This window comes from Oncorhynchus kisutch, linkage group LG18 (genome assembly GCF_002021735.2).
Source record: "Oncorhynchus kisutch isolate 150728-3 linkage group LG18, Okis_V2, whole genome shotgun sequence".
Classification (NCBI taxonomy): domain Eukaryota; kingdom Metazoa; phylum Chordata; class Actinopteri; order Salmoniformes; family Salmonidae; genus Oncorhynchus; species Oncorhynchus kisutch.
Window position 1 is genome coordinate 61,922,732 of NC_034191.2, and position 17,353 is coordinate 61,940,084.

Here is a 17,353-nt window from a genome sequence, read left to right on the forward strand (position 1 = left end):
CTCTCTCTCTCTCAAGGCTGAGGTAGAAATGTAATGTAAAGCTCAATTAAGGGCAGCACCATTGACAGTAAAGGTACTGAATTGCACACACTCATGAATGCCTTTCCTTTCCTAATTATATCTGTGTAGTATAAATATGTCTGAGGAAGGAAGGAGAGCTCATCAGGGAGAGGGAGAGAAAGCTTGCGATCGCACCGTGGGTGACAGCATCTCCCTTCGCCAGGTGATACCTGGAGTGACGGTAGATTAGTGCTCTGTAGGTGGGACGTGTTAATCAAAAGAGTCACACTGTAACACATCACCCCTCATCCCATCCCTCCCTGAACACCTTATCCCTCATCCTCCCATCCCCTCTTCCCCTTGTCTGTCCCTGAACACATTACCCCCTGTCCCTTCATCTCTCCTTGAGCTACAGTGTTGGCAGGACCCATGGCTACAGAGTGGAAGGTAGTCTCATCTCATATTCTCCCTGAAGCTGTATAGCATAGAGTAAAACTAAACTAAATGGGGGGGTCTTTCACCGTCAGCAAACAATGGAGTTCTGTCATCTACAGTGCCTGCCTGCTGATTAATATAGAATAACCAGCTAGGGCATGTGCTCAAGTATAGGGTTTGTTCAAAGCTAGCAGCAACATTCTCAACAGTCAATGTATAAGGAAAAATACACAGTATACAGGATATGTTTTTAATAAAAATGCAATCCAGTATAATCTAATATTGCTTTTGGGATGGTTCTAATAGATAGGCTGACATCTATAACATTTCAATATACTGTATTCTCCTTACCTCTCACTAATGACATGTATACTGTATTCTCCTTACCTCTCACTAATGACATGTATACTGTATTCTCCTTACCTCTCACTAATGACATGTATACTGTATTCTCCTTACCTCTCACTAATGACATGTATACTGTATTCTCCTTACCTCTCACTAATGACATGTATACTGTATTCTCCTTACCTCTCACTAATGACATGTATACTGTATTCTCCTTACCTCTCACTAATGACATGTATACTGTATTCTCCTTACCTCTCACTAATGACATGTATACTGTATTCTCCTTACCTCTCACTAATGACATGTATACTGTATTCTCCTTACCTCTCACTAATGACATGTATACTGTATTCTCCTTACCTCTCACTAATGACATGTATACTGTATTCTCCTTACCTCTCACTAATGACATGTATACTGTATTCTCCTTACCTCTCACTAATGACATGTATACTGTATTCTCCTTACCTCTCACTAATGACATGTATACTGTATTCTCCTTACCTCTCACTAATGACATGTATACTGTATTCTCCTTACCTCTCACTAATGACATGTATACTGTATTCTCCTTACCTCTCACTAATGACATGTATACTGTATTCTCCTTACCTCTCACTAATGACATGTATACTGTATTCTCCTTACCTCTCACTAATGACATGTATACTGTATTCTCCTTACCTCTCACTAATGACATGTATACTGTATTCTCCTTACCTCTCACTAATGACATGTATACTGTATTCTCCTTACCTCTCACTAATGACATGTATACTGTATTCTCCTTACCTCTCACTAATGACATGTATACTGTATTCTCCTTACCTCTCACTAATGACATGTATACTGTATTCTCCTTACCTCTCACTAATGACATGTATACTGTATTCTCCTTACCTCTCACTAATGACATGTATACTGTATTCTCCTTACCTCTCACTAATGACATGTATACTGTATTTTTTTCTGCATTTTGTATAGTTTGTATTTTGAAAATAAAACAATCTGAATGATAAAAAATATTAATGAACCTAGTTGTCATGGCATTGCAATTACAACAGGCTCAGTCATTTTATCTGTCTCATGAGGTTCTCATCAGTGCCCTGTGTTCTTGGCTTGTAAATTAGCTTTATTGCCCACTCTCACTTAAAGTCATCATGATTAAATAAGCCATCTTGGCGTGTATGTACAGTATGGGTGTAAATCTTGAACGATGGACCTTTCAACCTCATGTCATCATAATTTAGGCAGAATAAAAATTGGCAGACATTACATCATCAACTAAATATTATTTGTGGTTGGATGTTCCATTAACATCCATGAGAGGGTTTTCATATGATTTGTTCCCAATCTAGATATACTCTATCTCAATATTATGAACACCAAGGAGGTCTGAAATATCCTCTAATCCATTTTAATTGACTACAGTCTCAAAAATAGCAGACCATTTCCATATTTGTAAACCTTTCGTACAAAATCTTTGTTACTGTGCAATATTCGAAAAGTGTAAGTTACTATTTCAAATTACATTCAAGTGTCCGTCCTTAGCCCGTAAGGTTTCTTGAAGGGAAATCAAGTGCTCTTTCAACCATCTAAGTTACATTCATTGTGAGTCGCTAAATACTTTGAAACATATTGATTTGCTCCCCCTCAACGTCTCATCAGTACTTCTCCCTCAACAAACATCGCTGTGGCATGACAGACTGTGAGGCTGCTCATCAATAGCTCTACTTGTCTTGTCTGTGTGTGTATGTGTGTGTGTGTGTGTATGTGTGTGCGGGTGCATGCCAAAATGTACCCTATTCTCTATATAGTGCACTACTTTTGACCAAGGCCAATAGGGCTCTGGTCAAAAGCAATGCACTATAATGGGAATAGGGTGCTATTTGGGACTCACATCGGTGTCTATCTGAATGCATTTAACAAGCCACTGCCTGGAATATGGGACGTTCTAGAGCGGAATAACTCAATGCCACATGAAAACAGCTTACCTGCAATTATCGCATCTGAGGTATCATTTCCCCCTCTGGTTTTGTTAGCTTTATAAACCTAGAAAAAAAAACTGTGGTAAATCAGGATTTTGACAGGTAATAAATAGACACAGGTGGGGATATGTTAGTATTAAATACTCTCTCAGTACAGTTGAGAAGAGACTGGATTGTGCATCTAATACATGTACAGTAGGTATATCTATAGGTATTAAGACAATGTCATTTATAGCAGTGAGCAGATAACACCACTGAATAGCCACTGTCTGTCCGCCAGGATTTTTCTTTCCCCAAAGGGACAAAAAACACAATTGTTGTCAGGAACAAGGGCTTAGCAAAGCCATGGAAGTTCAAAATATTACGTTTTGGAAACCATTGACCTTTGATAGCTGCTAGGATTATATGTATATGTGTGTTGAAGAGAGGGGAGAGATTTCAATTGTTATATATCATTTGGAAGCTATGGAAACTATAGGAACTTTGGAAAGTATTTGAATATATGGAGATTACAGATAATACTCTATGTCCTATTCAGTAAGTTAGTGTCAAGAAACTCTGCTCTGTTTTCAACACACTGTGGTCTCTGGCTCCAGATAACTCTTCTTTTTCATTACAGAGACTTGAAAGTGCATGTAATCTGTCAACTCCATTTTGGAGGCTGCAATAAAGTGTGCATTCAGGTATGACAAAGTGGTTGTTGATGAAAATGTGTTTGAATGACAACAGCAACCCAAGGGAATTTGCTCAGTTTAGGTGACCTTAGATACCACTGTTGATATCTATTCAGATTTTCTTTGCATTTCATATTTACTTTCAGAAAGACAGCATACCATAATGAAAACATACCCATATGTACCATAATAAAGACATACCCATATGTACCACAATAAAGACATACCCATATGTACCACATCCCATAATAAAGACACACCCATATGTACCATGTGTCACAATAAAGACACACCCATATGTACCATGTGCCACAATAAAGACATACCCATATGCACCATGTGTCCTAATAAAGACATACACATATGTACCATGTGCCACAATAAAGACATATCCATATGTACCATGTGTCGCAATAAAGACGTACCCATATGTATCATGTGCCACAATAAAGACATACCATATGTACCATGTGCCACAATAAAGACATACCCATATGTACCATGTGCCACAATAAAGACATACCCATATGTGCCATGTGTCACAATAAAGACATACCCATATGTACCACGTGCCACAATAAATACATACCCATATGCACCATGTGTCACAATAAAGACATACCCATATGTACCATGTACCGCAATAAAGACATACCCATATGTACCATGTACCACAATAAAAACACTGGACAGTTTATAATGCGTTTTAGGGACTCTTGTACTGGTGGTGTGGGCACAAGGGAAATCCAAGAAGGGCATTTTCAAGACAAAGTCTCTCGTTCCGACAGTGGGATTCAACTGAGCATAAAAGATGGGTCCTCTCCCTGCGAGACATCCATTTGGAACTAAGAGTCTCAACAGACCTTTCTGGTGAAGCAAAGTCAATAGAGTAGACACTGAATTGTGGTTGTCCAAAACTTTGCAGGGGCCAAAATATCGTTTCACCACAAGTTGACGTGCCTGTCTCAGACTTTCAACTCCATTGTCAGGCATCCAGGCATCCCTCCTTTTGATTAATATTTAAAGCCTAAAAACAGAAATCAGTGTTAAAGGCAATTGGCCACATCGATTCCCAGATGTGGTATTTGATGTCAGGGACCGGATACTGGTGTTTAAAGTGATGTGTGGCCCGGGGCTTGCTGATGCCAGCTTTTAGAGGGAGGCCCAGGCTACGCCTATTGCTGAGTGAGTGTGGACAATCCTTCCATGGATGAAACTGTCTGAAAACACAACAATGAAGAGCATCACTAGATTCCACAGAGATTCATCTAGGAGTGATAGCCCATGGAAAAGATTTCAGTGAGATTTGTGTCTATTTTGAGAAATGAGAAAAAGCATTATTACCCTAATAATGTTGTTCTGAACACTGAGAGACACTGCATCCTTCCAATATACACTATAACCCAGGGATCATCAACTAGATTCAGCGGGGGGACAATTTTTTCTTGAGCAGATGGTCGGGTGGCCCAAACAGAATTACAAGTAATTTGTAGACTGCAAATCGACCACAAGAAGCCCAAACAGATATCATATTTGACTAAAACATAATCATTTCAAACCTTGCTTACACTTTTATACGATCACGTCTCTCTATTATGCATGGGAATACTTGGGAACAGGAGACTGCACATAAACACTTACAGTGCAGCGAAAAAGGGAGACTGCACATAAATACGTACAGTGCAGTGAAAAAGGGAGACTGCACATAAACACTTACAGTGCAGTGAAAAGGGGAGACTGCACATAAACACTTACTATGCAGTGAAAAAGGGAGACTGTACATAAACACTTACAGTGCAGTGAAAAAGGGAGACAGCACATAAATACTTACAGTGCAGTGAAAAGGGGAGACTGCACATAAACACTTACTATGCAGTGAAAAAGGGAGACTGCACATAAACACTTACTATGCAGTGAAAAAGGGAGACTGCACATAAACACTTGCAGTGCAGTGAAAAAGGGAGACTGCACATAAACACTTACTATGCAGTGAAAAAGGGAGACTGCACATAAACATTTACAGTGCCGTGAAATTTGCCCCCTTCCTGATTTTCTCAATTTTTGCATATTTTTGATACTTGATGTTATCAGATCTTCAACCAAAACCTAATATTGGATAAATGGAACCTGCATTTAATTAACACAGGAATAAAACACCAAATTCCCCTGTGTGAAAAAGTAATTGCACTCACTCAATAACTGCTTGTGCCACCTTTAGCTGCAATGACTGCAACCATATGCTTCCTGTAGTTGTTGATCAGTCTCTCACGTCGCTGTGGAGGAATTTTGGCCCACACTTGCATGTAGAACTGCTTTACCTCAGTAACATTTGTGGGTTTCAAGCATGAACTTCTAGTTTCAAATCCTGCCACAACATCTCAATTGGAATTAGGTTTGGACTTTGTCTAGGCCATTCCAAAACTTCAAATTTGTTGCTTTTTAACCATTTTCATGTAGACTTGATAGTGTGGTTTGGATCATTGTCTTGCTGCATGACCCAGCTGCACTTCAGCTTCAACTTCAGCTCACCAACGGGTGACCTGACATTCTCCTGTAGAATTCATGGTTCCTTCTATTAAGGCAAGTTGTCCAGGGTCCTGAGGCAGCAAAGCATCCCCAAACCATCACACTAACACCACCATGCTTGACCATTGGCATAAGGTTCATACTATGGAGAGTTTGGTTTTCACCAGGCATAATGAGACCCATGCAATGGAGTCATTCTAGCTAAAGGTGGCACAACCAGTTATTGGGTGTAAGGAGTGAAGTACTCTAACACACAGGGTCATTGGGTGTTGCATAACTTTGTTGATGAAATACTGTAAATGCAATAAGTATATAATTGTTGTGTTATTTGTTCACTCAGGTTCCCTTTCTCTGATATTAGGTTTTGGTTGAAGATCTGATAACGTTCCGTATTAAACATCTTCAAAAGTAGAGAAAAGGGGGCAAATACTTTTGCACAGCACTGTAGATGTAAACTCTGATTTAGCGAAAGTACTGTACAGCCTAACCCAAGCACAGGATACTACTGCTCTTTCTCCTTTAGCATGTCATTTTCCTTCCTCTCTTTGGAGAATAGAACACACAGCACTGTAAACAAAAACCAATGTCCCAATATTGAGAAAAATGCTATGGATGTGAATCTCTGAAAGAAGCAGAGTTTAGGCTTTCATGTCCTCTCCATCAGTTTGAGCAATACATTTATTCATTTATTTATCTATAGAATTCCATTTGGAGCCACCATTTCAAGGGCACTGCTTTTCCAATCAGGCTCCTGATGGTGGCATGCGTGGTTATTGATGTTGGACGCTCACTCTGCTGGCCCTTTCAAGCAGACCAATTTTCTAGCTATTTACCACACAGCTATGGCCACATTGATTTCAAGTAGGCCTTATGGTATTGCAGTTCATTTTTTATACATGCAACGACAGGCACTGATCAACAGGATTGAACTTTCAGATATAGAGCCGTACATTATATTATCTATGATTGATCCTGCTAAATATGTTTGGGTCTGTTTTGGAGGTAAGGGGTTACAACAACCCATGTCAGTGATAGTGGTTATTCGGGATGGGAGTTTAGCACAATCCCTGTCAATTTTTAGTCCTTTTCAAGCCAAAGGTATTTAGTTACTAACCAGACGCAAGTTAGTGAATCAAACTGTGAATACGACTGGTATACATGTTGATCAACAAATTCAGTGGATAATCTAGCAATTTGATAGAAATAAAAGAAGACACTTGACCAAATCTATGTCTCTTTTTAAAGATTATAGTCAGGGTTACTGAGTCGTCAAGGCTGTCATAGTTCAGGTCTTTCAATGTCCATGGCTCAGCTTGCCTTTCTCCTTTCCCGGAAGCGCTATCAAAAGCACACTAGGTCCTGCAGTCCATTCTTAGGCTGTGCTGAATGCTCAAGGATAAATGATTTTCTCTCTGCTATCAAAGTTGTAGCAGAAGGGGGAGAATAATAGCCCCTTCTTCCTACTCTTTAGACATGATTTAAATGTAACCATACACTGTAACTATGCAGCCAGATAGATATGTTGGAGCAGTTGTTAAAATCCAAATGCAAGTTTATTGTGTTGAAATGAATTTCCAATTTAGGCAGGTTGAAACAAATGGAACTTGTTACTGCACATCCTGTAAGAGAAACACTTGAGGCAAATCATTCTAGCTACATCACATCTGCAACTCTTCAATCAGTCACCGTTCTGGCATGTGACTCTGAACCTTTAATAGGAAGCACTGTTTCAAAATGAGAAGGTCGGACACATTCACAGGAAACACTGTTTCAAAATGAGAAGGTCGGACACATTCACAGGAAACACTGTTTCAAAATGAGAAGGTCGGACACATTCCCAGGAAACACTGTTTCAAAATGAGAAGGTCGGACACATTCACAGGAAACACTGTTTCAAAATGAGAAGGTCGGACACATTCACAGGAAACACTGTTTCAAAATGAGAAGGTCGGACACATTCACAGGAAACACTGTTTCAAAATGAGAAGGTCGGACACATTCACAGGAAGCACTGTTTCAAAATGAGAAGGTCGGACACATTCCCAGGAAACACTGTTTCAAAATGAGAAGGTCGGACACATTCACAGGAAGCACTGTTTCAAAATGAGAAAGTCGGACACATTCACAGGAAGCACTGTTTCAAAATGAGAAGGTCGGACACATTCACAGGAAGCACTGTTTCAAAATGAGAAGGTCGGACATATTCACAGGAAACACTGTTTCAAAATGAGAAGGTCGGACACATTCACAGGAAACACTGTTTCAAAATGAGAAGGTCGGACACATTCACATGAAGCACTGTTTCAAAATGAGAAGGTCGGACACATTCACAGGAAGCACTGTTTCAAAATGAGAAGGTCGGACACATTCACAGGAAGCACTGTTTCAAAATGAGAAAGTCGGACACATTCACAGGAAGCACTGTTTCAAAATGAGAAGGTCGGACATATTCACAGGAAACACTGTTTCAAAATGAGAAGGTCGGACACATTCACAGGAAACACTGTTTCAAAATGAGAACGTCGGACACATTCACAGGAAGCACTGTTTCAAAATGTGAAGTTCGGACACATTCACAGGAAACACTGTTTCAAAATGAGAAGGTCGGACACATTCACAGGAAACACTGTTTCAAAATGAGAAAGTCAGACACATTCAGAGGAAGCACTGTTTCAAAATGAGAAGGTCGGACACATTCACAGGAAACACTGTTTCAAAATGAGAACATCGGACACATTCACAGGAAACACTGTTTCAAAATGAGAAGGTCGGACACATTCACAGGAAACACTGTTTCAAAATGAGAAGGTCGGACACATTCACAGGAAACACTGTTTCGAAACGACAAGGTTGGATATAATCACAGCGAAACACTTGAAACCATGTGTGAGACAGAATTCAAAGCATAAGGTGTTTCTCAGCTGAATATAAATGCAGCTGTATAATACCCGACCTTTCACTCAAATCAAGACTTTGTGGGACAAATCCTGTATATACCAAAATCAACCTTGAAAATATTACATTGTATTTAACATTGTATTTAAAATACCTCCTCGACTACATTCCCTGCGATTATTATGTCAAAATGTAATTTTCTTATCAAGGGTTGCATTAGGGGATACCTAAAACCAGCATATAGCAAAAAGAAATACAAAAATACTGAAATATACTGTGGGGAACTTTTGTTGAATATCAAGGGGCAATGTTAAATCTCCAGACATAAATCCCAACCTAGGAAGTTGCACCGAAAGTTTTATCTTCAAAACCTGGTTGCCTTATCTTATTCTTCACCGTCAATTTATGTTTTATAAAAGTAAAAACAAACAGAGCAGTGCTTGTTTTCGTCCATCTTCTAAAAGGGTTTTCAATCTCGTCGAGAGCGGATACCATCTCCCTGGGGTGTGTTAAAATAGCCTTCAAGTGTTGACTCAACGTCCGAGGCCAATATCAGACTGAAGAACACCAGGTGACAACGGTACAAAGCGTCGGAGGTGACCTTTAGGTCTGTCTATTTGCTTGTTGGAGGACGTTGGTGGTCCCTCTCCCTGTCACTGTGTCTCTCTGTCACACACACCTCAGCCACAGGAAAACACACACACACACACACACACACACACACACACACACACACACACACACACACACACACACACACACACACACACACACACACACACACACACACACACACACAACACAACACAACAACACAAACACACACCCCTAAGACGCGGAACCAGGTTCAGAGTCGGACCCACTGACGTTTACAGGGAACCCCACTGTTCCACAAGAGGCACATAAAAGGTCACCAAGGAAGTTCCTCGTTGTTGTCTTGTGACGTGAACATCAAGCAGGGGCCACATTCAAACAACACTATAACGATGTGGGCGTTGTGATGGAAAGTGAGTGAATGCATGCTAGATGTGTGTTTAACACTGACAGACATAGTATTCAATACTTCATTCATTATATTATTTGGATTAATCCTTTTCGTTCTCTTAATTTGTCTGAGAATGTATCTATCAAAATGTGTAGCAATGCATAACCACCTACTCAATCAATATTCCACTAGCATATTTTCCACCTGCAGATATACAGTCGTCCTTAAAGTGAGAATACACACACACACACACACACACACACACACACACACACACACACACACACACACACACACACACACACACACACACACACACACACACACAGAGAATGAGTCCTGAGGCCAGTCCATTGGTATGCAGAGCACATGCCCTGTCTGTCTTTAGCTGAGGCATGCAGTATGAGGTGTCTGAAGACTGGGACCTGCTGCTGCAGCACTGCTTGGGGCAAGATCAGCAAGTTGGAGAGAGCTCACTGACGAGACACAAACACAGTCGCACACACACAGACTTGGGCCACTTGGGCCTTGGAGAGGAGGTGGAGTCCCTCCAGTGTCCCAGAGAGCATAGTAGTACAGCTGACCTGCCTTTCTCAGGGAGGACGCGTGACAAATGTTTGCCGGGGCCCAGCGGCTAGGCGCCACAGTAACACCACTACCAAGATGATTGATTTGTGTCAGGTCACGCCAACCAGGGATGACCAATAGGGTGGGGGGGAGTGGTGTGTGTGTGTGTGTGTGCGCGTGTGTGCCAAACCTGGCCTGTGATTGGACAAATTCATTATTTAAAGCAACCGTACTAACGACTGTATTAAATCCTCGCCAATGTGTGTTTATAGTTTTGCTGAGATACACAGAACACTCTGGGAAAGACATCAACAGCACTTTGATTAACAAAACAAACAACAACCAAATACATTAAAGATTCAAGTCAATTGGGATTTTCTTGATGGGCAAATTTAGTTGTTGTTGGAGTTTTTATTTGTTGCCTATCTAACAGCCTAGAGCCTATTAAAGAAGCATACTTTTGTTATGAACTGTACACTAGGTGGATGTTGGATGAGAGGAAGTAGGGATGAAGCGATGCAGGAGAGGAGTGCAGGGATGAGGGGAGGCAGGAGAGGAGTGCAGGGATGAGGGGAGGCAGGAGAGGAGTGCAGGGATGAGGGGAGGCAGGAGAGGAGTGCAGGGATGAGGGGAGGCAGGAGAGGAGTGCAGGGATTAGGGGAGGCAGGAGAGGAGTGCAGGGATGAGGGGAGGCAGGAGAGGAGTGCAAGGATGAGGGGAGGCAGGAGAGGAGTGCAGGGATGAGGGGAGGCAGGAGAGGAGTGCAGGGATGAGGGGAGGCAGGAGAGGAGTGCAGGGATTAGGGGAGGCAGGAGAGGAGTGCAGGGATTAGGGGAGGCAGGAGAGGAGTGCAGGGATGAGGGGAGGCAGGAGAGGAGTGCAGGGATTAGGGGAGGCAAGAGAGGAGTGCAGGGATGAGGGGAGGCAGGGGAGGAGTGCAGGGATGAGGGGAGGCAGGGGAGGAGTGCAGGGATGAGGGGAGGCAGGAGAGGAGTGCAGAGACCTGGAAGGTATTATTTTTGTGTGTGTGAGTGTGTCTCTCCATTATCTCTACCTCCACTAGATATTAAGACAATAATGGAGGAGAAAGGATTACGGAACAACACTCAGGAGAAAATGCTGAAGCAATTCACAGCAGAGAAGGACGGAAGGGAAAAGTGTTGAATGGGAGAATGGATCCATCCAGTGCATTCAATCCAAGGTCCTTCATTCCACGATTGAAAGAGTCAAAATGAAATCGCTGTATTTTTTCTTTCAACCCCTTTTTGAAAATGAATGTTCCGTCGTAATCCGAAAAGCTTAACCCTACTGGCCATGGGAATGTGTATTTGCCGGGGAAAGGTGACAAGCCATGTCAGTTTACAAGATACGATGCATCTCGACAAGCTGCGACCTGATGGCAAATCATGCCTAGCATTATATCTCTGGCTTACTGCCTTGAAAGTATAGATTTCAGGTTTTATCCCTTACACTTTATGTGAGATGGAATACAACCAGAAAACATGAAATACATTGCATCTGTAAAAAATACAAATAAAACAAAGAATACGATCCTCAACATTGAATTGTTAATGCATGTAAGAAATGCATCTGCTGTGTCAGAACCATGATCAAATCTCAGATTAGATATGAGAGGCAAAGTATACTATGGGACTATAAAGAAGCACTAAATGGCTAAACTAAATGGTAATCTCCAACAAGCCTCATACTTGCTCTAATAGCAGACTGGCTATGATGTGGTAGATAGATTGTACCTGGGATCCATAACATTTCACATTGGATTGATTTTCACATATCCTTGGCAGAGCCATTTGAATGGCCAGTGAACACAGACTTTATTACAAATGGTAGTCCTACAAGGAGATTTGAATAGGCAGTGAAAGTGAATGTAGACAGGCTCCCACCAAGCCTGGTAGTGGTCATTAGGCCCTTAGCCCTGATGCCCTGCCCCATACAGGTCTCTGACGTCCGACTTTGGCATTTACCAAAATAAAACCAGGCCAGGGCTATCTTTATAGCCAACTACACCCCTGACCGGCTGGCTGATCAATGGCAAACAACAAAGACAGCCAGTCCACACATTTGTAGCCTAATGGGGGAGAATGGGAGAGAGTGTATCTTGTACCAGAGGTATGCTTTAAAGTCGAGCCAGGTAATACAGCTAAAGGGAGAAGAAAACCGACACAGTCTTTCCAGAAGAAGAGGCTATGTATAGGTTGACTCCTGCACCGAGAGATGATGATTGTTAAATGAGACAACTTTTTGACTCACTAGCTAGGTTTCTGTCCAATTGACAACTGATTTTCTATCAAATTGACTGGTTGCAGATTAAAGGATGTGCGTGACGATGTTGTGCACATATAAATACATTTTAGGGTTTAATTCCCATGTACCTGTAACGGATCTCTTCGTCGTCGTACCACGATGAAGCGTGGTAAGTGTCCATGTTCATTTATTAACTGAACACACAAAACAAAATAACGAAGTGAATGGTAGAAACGAAACAGTTCTGCAAGGTGACATACAGAAAACAACCATCCACAAACAAGAGTGGGAAAACAGGCTGCCTAAGTATGGTTCTCAATCAGAGACGGTTGACAGCTGCCTCTGATTGGGAACCAAATCCAGGCCAAACACATAGAAATATAAACACAGGAACAAAACATAGAATGCCCACCCCAACTCACGCCCTGACCAACCTAAAATAGAAACATATAAAAGGAATTAAGGTCAGGACGTGACAGTACTGAATAAAAAGTGCAAGTTAAATGGGTTTCTATCACAACACTACTGATGGTTTTCTCACACAAAGAAATGGTGTAATATAGCGAAGCTTTAGCCAATAGCGCTATATGCGTGCTGTTGGCTCGAATGCACGTATAGCCTACATGATGAGATTATTATTAAGGACAAAAGAGGGAGATTATTTAATTTGTCAAACCACAGCCGTGTTAAAAGTGTTTCCACTGATATTTCTCGCATAATTCATTTTACAAACACAAAACGATCCCACTTTGTCTAGTGTATGTTGTCTTGTCAACATGTGGACTATTTCCTGAAAAATGTTTGGTTTCCGTCAGGCCTGTCATGACATTTTTTCCCCTGTGCATAAAAGGTTGGATGGAAACCTGGTTACTGACTCACTATTGTGGGAGTCAAGTTGTTTTGCTTCTAAATTGACTCATCCTTGCCCTCTGACACACACTTGAGGCTGGTAATGAAGTCCAAAGAAAGTTTAACTACATTGTTTATTTCCCTGAGCTCATGGTTCAAAACAAGTTACCTGCTATCAACAGCAACCAGTGTGTGTGTACGATATATGACAATCATCTGTTCACCAATAGCATTAGCCTACAGCACACATAAACACACAATATAATATATACTGTTACGGTTTTCTTCCGACGAAAGAGAGTCAGACCAAAATGCAGCGTGGTTAATTCGATACATCTTTAATAATTAAAAAACACGATAATACAAAACAAGAAACGGAACGTGAAAACCTATACAAAAATTATTTATTATCTTCAATACCATTCATTCTTTACAACTCATAATTCTCATACATACTCAAATAATGGTATTTTAATTTAACTAATTAAACTAAACAAAAACCCCAAACAAAACCTCAGGGGAGCATCTTCCCTCCCCGTCACCCTACAAACTACCTTTCCCTATCTCCACGTCCCTAATCTATCCCCTTACAAATCTAAATGACACCCAGCCCTAAACCCCCCTTCCACCTCTCCCGAGCAGCATGCTGCCCCCACTTCCTCTCCTCCCTCTTCATCCTCCCCCTCAAATCTCCTTCCACCCTCCTCACTATCCCTTCCACCCCCCAATCTCTCCCTGTCTTCACCATGTTCTGCCTGGCTTCCCACAGCCCCCGTTTAAAGAGACTCATGAGAAGCCAGAGCAGAAACCTGTCCCTATCCGTCCCTCTCGCTCTACCTACACCTCTCAATACAAAATCCCCCCTTACCAAACCTAACAACACCCGTGCCCTAGCCCATACTACTCCGGCAAAGGCACAGTCCCAAAAGACATGGCACACAGTCTCCTCCCTGCCACAAGAGGATCTTGGACAGGTGGGGGATTGCACCAAACTATACCGGTACATGATGGAACGTACCGGCAAGCACTTATGGAGGCTCAACCAATTCAGGTCCTTGAGCCTGTTGTCCAGACCCCGCGCCTGCACTCCTTCCCAGACCACTTCCGAGATACCCACTACAGGCGCCAGACTCCCTGCCTTTCTGACCTCCTTGTACAGGTGCCTGTGATCTAAACCTACTCGGGCAACTTCAACCTCAGGGTGCAGCCACTTGGCCGCATGACCAAAGTGCCACGGCAGCTGTTCCGCCCGAGGACCCGTGTTAGACCACACCATTACGCTTCTCGCCTGATACGAGAAGAACACCCGCAGGAGGTAACCGGACGGGTGTATCACTGGATGAGCAAGCTCCGTTAACAAGAAAGAAACAAAAATTGTGTCCAGCTTGAGGGGGAAATGTGGTACCCCCCTACCTCCCTCCCCGATGGGACAGATCATGCGTGCCCTGGCGACCCACTCGCACCTGCCACTCCACATGAACTGAAACACAAGCCTCACTAGAGGCCTCCTCAGACAAGCCGGCAATGGGTAGATGTACGCCAAATACAAAAGAGACGGCAACACATCCACCTTTAGGACCAGGACTTTGCCCAAAAAAGACAAATACCTAGCCTTCCACATTGCTAGCTTCCTCTGTACCACTGCGATACGCATGTTCCAGTTCAGCGTCGCTGAGCCGGAGGTCTCAAAATGGACCCCGAGAATCCTCAGGGCCCCCTCACAGAGAGATAACCCCCCGGGCACATCCGTTCTACCGCGCCATCTTCCGAAAAACTTGACGGAAGACTTTGCATGGTTCAGAACCGCTCCCGACGCTCGGGTGAAATCCCCAAAGATGGCAAGGGACCTTGTCAGGCACGAGTCCTTGCACAGTAGCAAGGAAGTGTCGTCGGCGTACTGCGTCATCTTAACACGCAGCCCACCACTTCCAGGGATCAACAAGCCTTCCACCCCTGTGTCTGCCCTAATGGCAGCCCCCAGAGGCTCCATGTACAGAACGAAGAGGAGAGCCGAGAGTGGGCACCCGTGCCTGACCCCAGACGAGAGGTCAAAAACGTCACCCAAGTGACGATTTACACTAACTCGGCACCCCGCTCCGACATATAATGTACGAATCCATCCTATGAACTTCTCCCCAAATCCTAATCGACCTAACACTCTGAATAAAAAGGATCTATTCACGCGATCAAAGGCTTTCGCCTGATCTAGCGCTGCTACCATTAAAGGCAGTCCTCTATCTTCAACCCAAGCGATGGAGTCCCTGATTAACTGTAGGTTCCATCTAATAGAGCGGCCCTCTACCCCGCACGTCTGATCCTCATGGACGACGTAGGGAAGGGCTGTGCGCAACCGGTCTGCTAAAACCTTTGCAAGTAGCTTGTAATCTACACACAGCATGGTCAACGGCCGCCAGTTGCCAAGGTCTGTTACTTCCCCCTTCTTATATAAAAGTGACAGCACACCAACAGCCATTGATCCCCCCGGGACCCCCGTCTCAAGGATGGCCTTCAAGACTTCGAGGACCACTGGTCCAAGTATACCCCATAAAACTCAGCCGGCAGCCCATCCATCCCAGGCACCTTCCCTTTTCCCATCCTCCGAAGAGCGCTCTCAACCTCTTCTAGTGAAATCTGGACCTCCATCACTTCTCTAATGTCCTCCGGCAACCGCCTGGACAAGTGTTCTAAAAACACATTTCCCTGCTCTACATCTATTTCCCTTTCCTTAAATAAACCTTGGAAATGATCAGTTGTCACCCTGACCATATCCTCTGGTTCTCTAACTATACTACCATTTTCTTCCCTAACGCCATGCATTACCTTCCTACTCTGTCTGGCCCTAACAGACTTAAAGAACATAGCAGAACAAGTCTCATTGTGTTCTAGAAAGCCACTATGCGCACGCTCCAGGAAAGCTCGAGCCTTCCGCTCCTGCAACTCCCTGAGCTGCACCTTTAGGGTTGCGGATCTCTCCCAGTCAAACGACCCACCGAGGTTGCCTGCCTCGTACTCAAGTTCAATTAACCTTTGGATACGATCCACCTCCCTCCTCTCCTCCCTTTTTTCCTCTTGCAATACCCTATTATAAAAGCCCTAATCCTCACCTTAACTAATTCCCACCACTCTAACACCCCCTCGCACATGGACCGGAGGCCTTCAAGCCTCCAAAAGAAACCATAAAACCCGTCAACAAAAGCCTGCTCCTCCAGCACATCCCGATCTAACTTCCAGTACCCCCTACCAAAGAGGCAGACTAGCGACCCCACCTGCAGGAGTACCCCGTCGTGATCCGAAAAGAAAACAGGCAACAGCCGCCCAGACAACTTACCCAAAGACCTGGGTACAAAAATATAGTCGAGCCTCCGCTCAACCCCCCTGGAGTTGCACCATGTAGGACCAGCCATTTTCGGAGTAGTGTGCAGACCACCATCAACCAGACCATGGCAAGCCATTAGCCTGGTGATGGCGCCTGCACTGCCATCCCCCCCTATTCCTAAATCTGTATTAAAATCCCCCCCTATCACTAATTTCATACAGTCCACCATCTCCCTCCTGTCTGCCACCACCTGTGGCCCATACACCACCACTAATCTAAATTTACAATCCCTTATCGTGACATCCACCCCTATAACCCTCCCCTGCATTACCACAAAAGAATCCTCCACTTTTACCTCCCTGTGCCCACACAAAATCCCTACCCCCGATGAGTGCACCCCCCCAATACCCCAAACCGACTCCCCCTTGTCCCACTCCCTCTTAAACCTACTAACATCCCCTCCATCCCTCAGGTGAACCTCCTGTAAAAAACTAAAATCAAA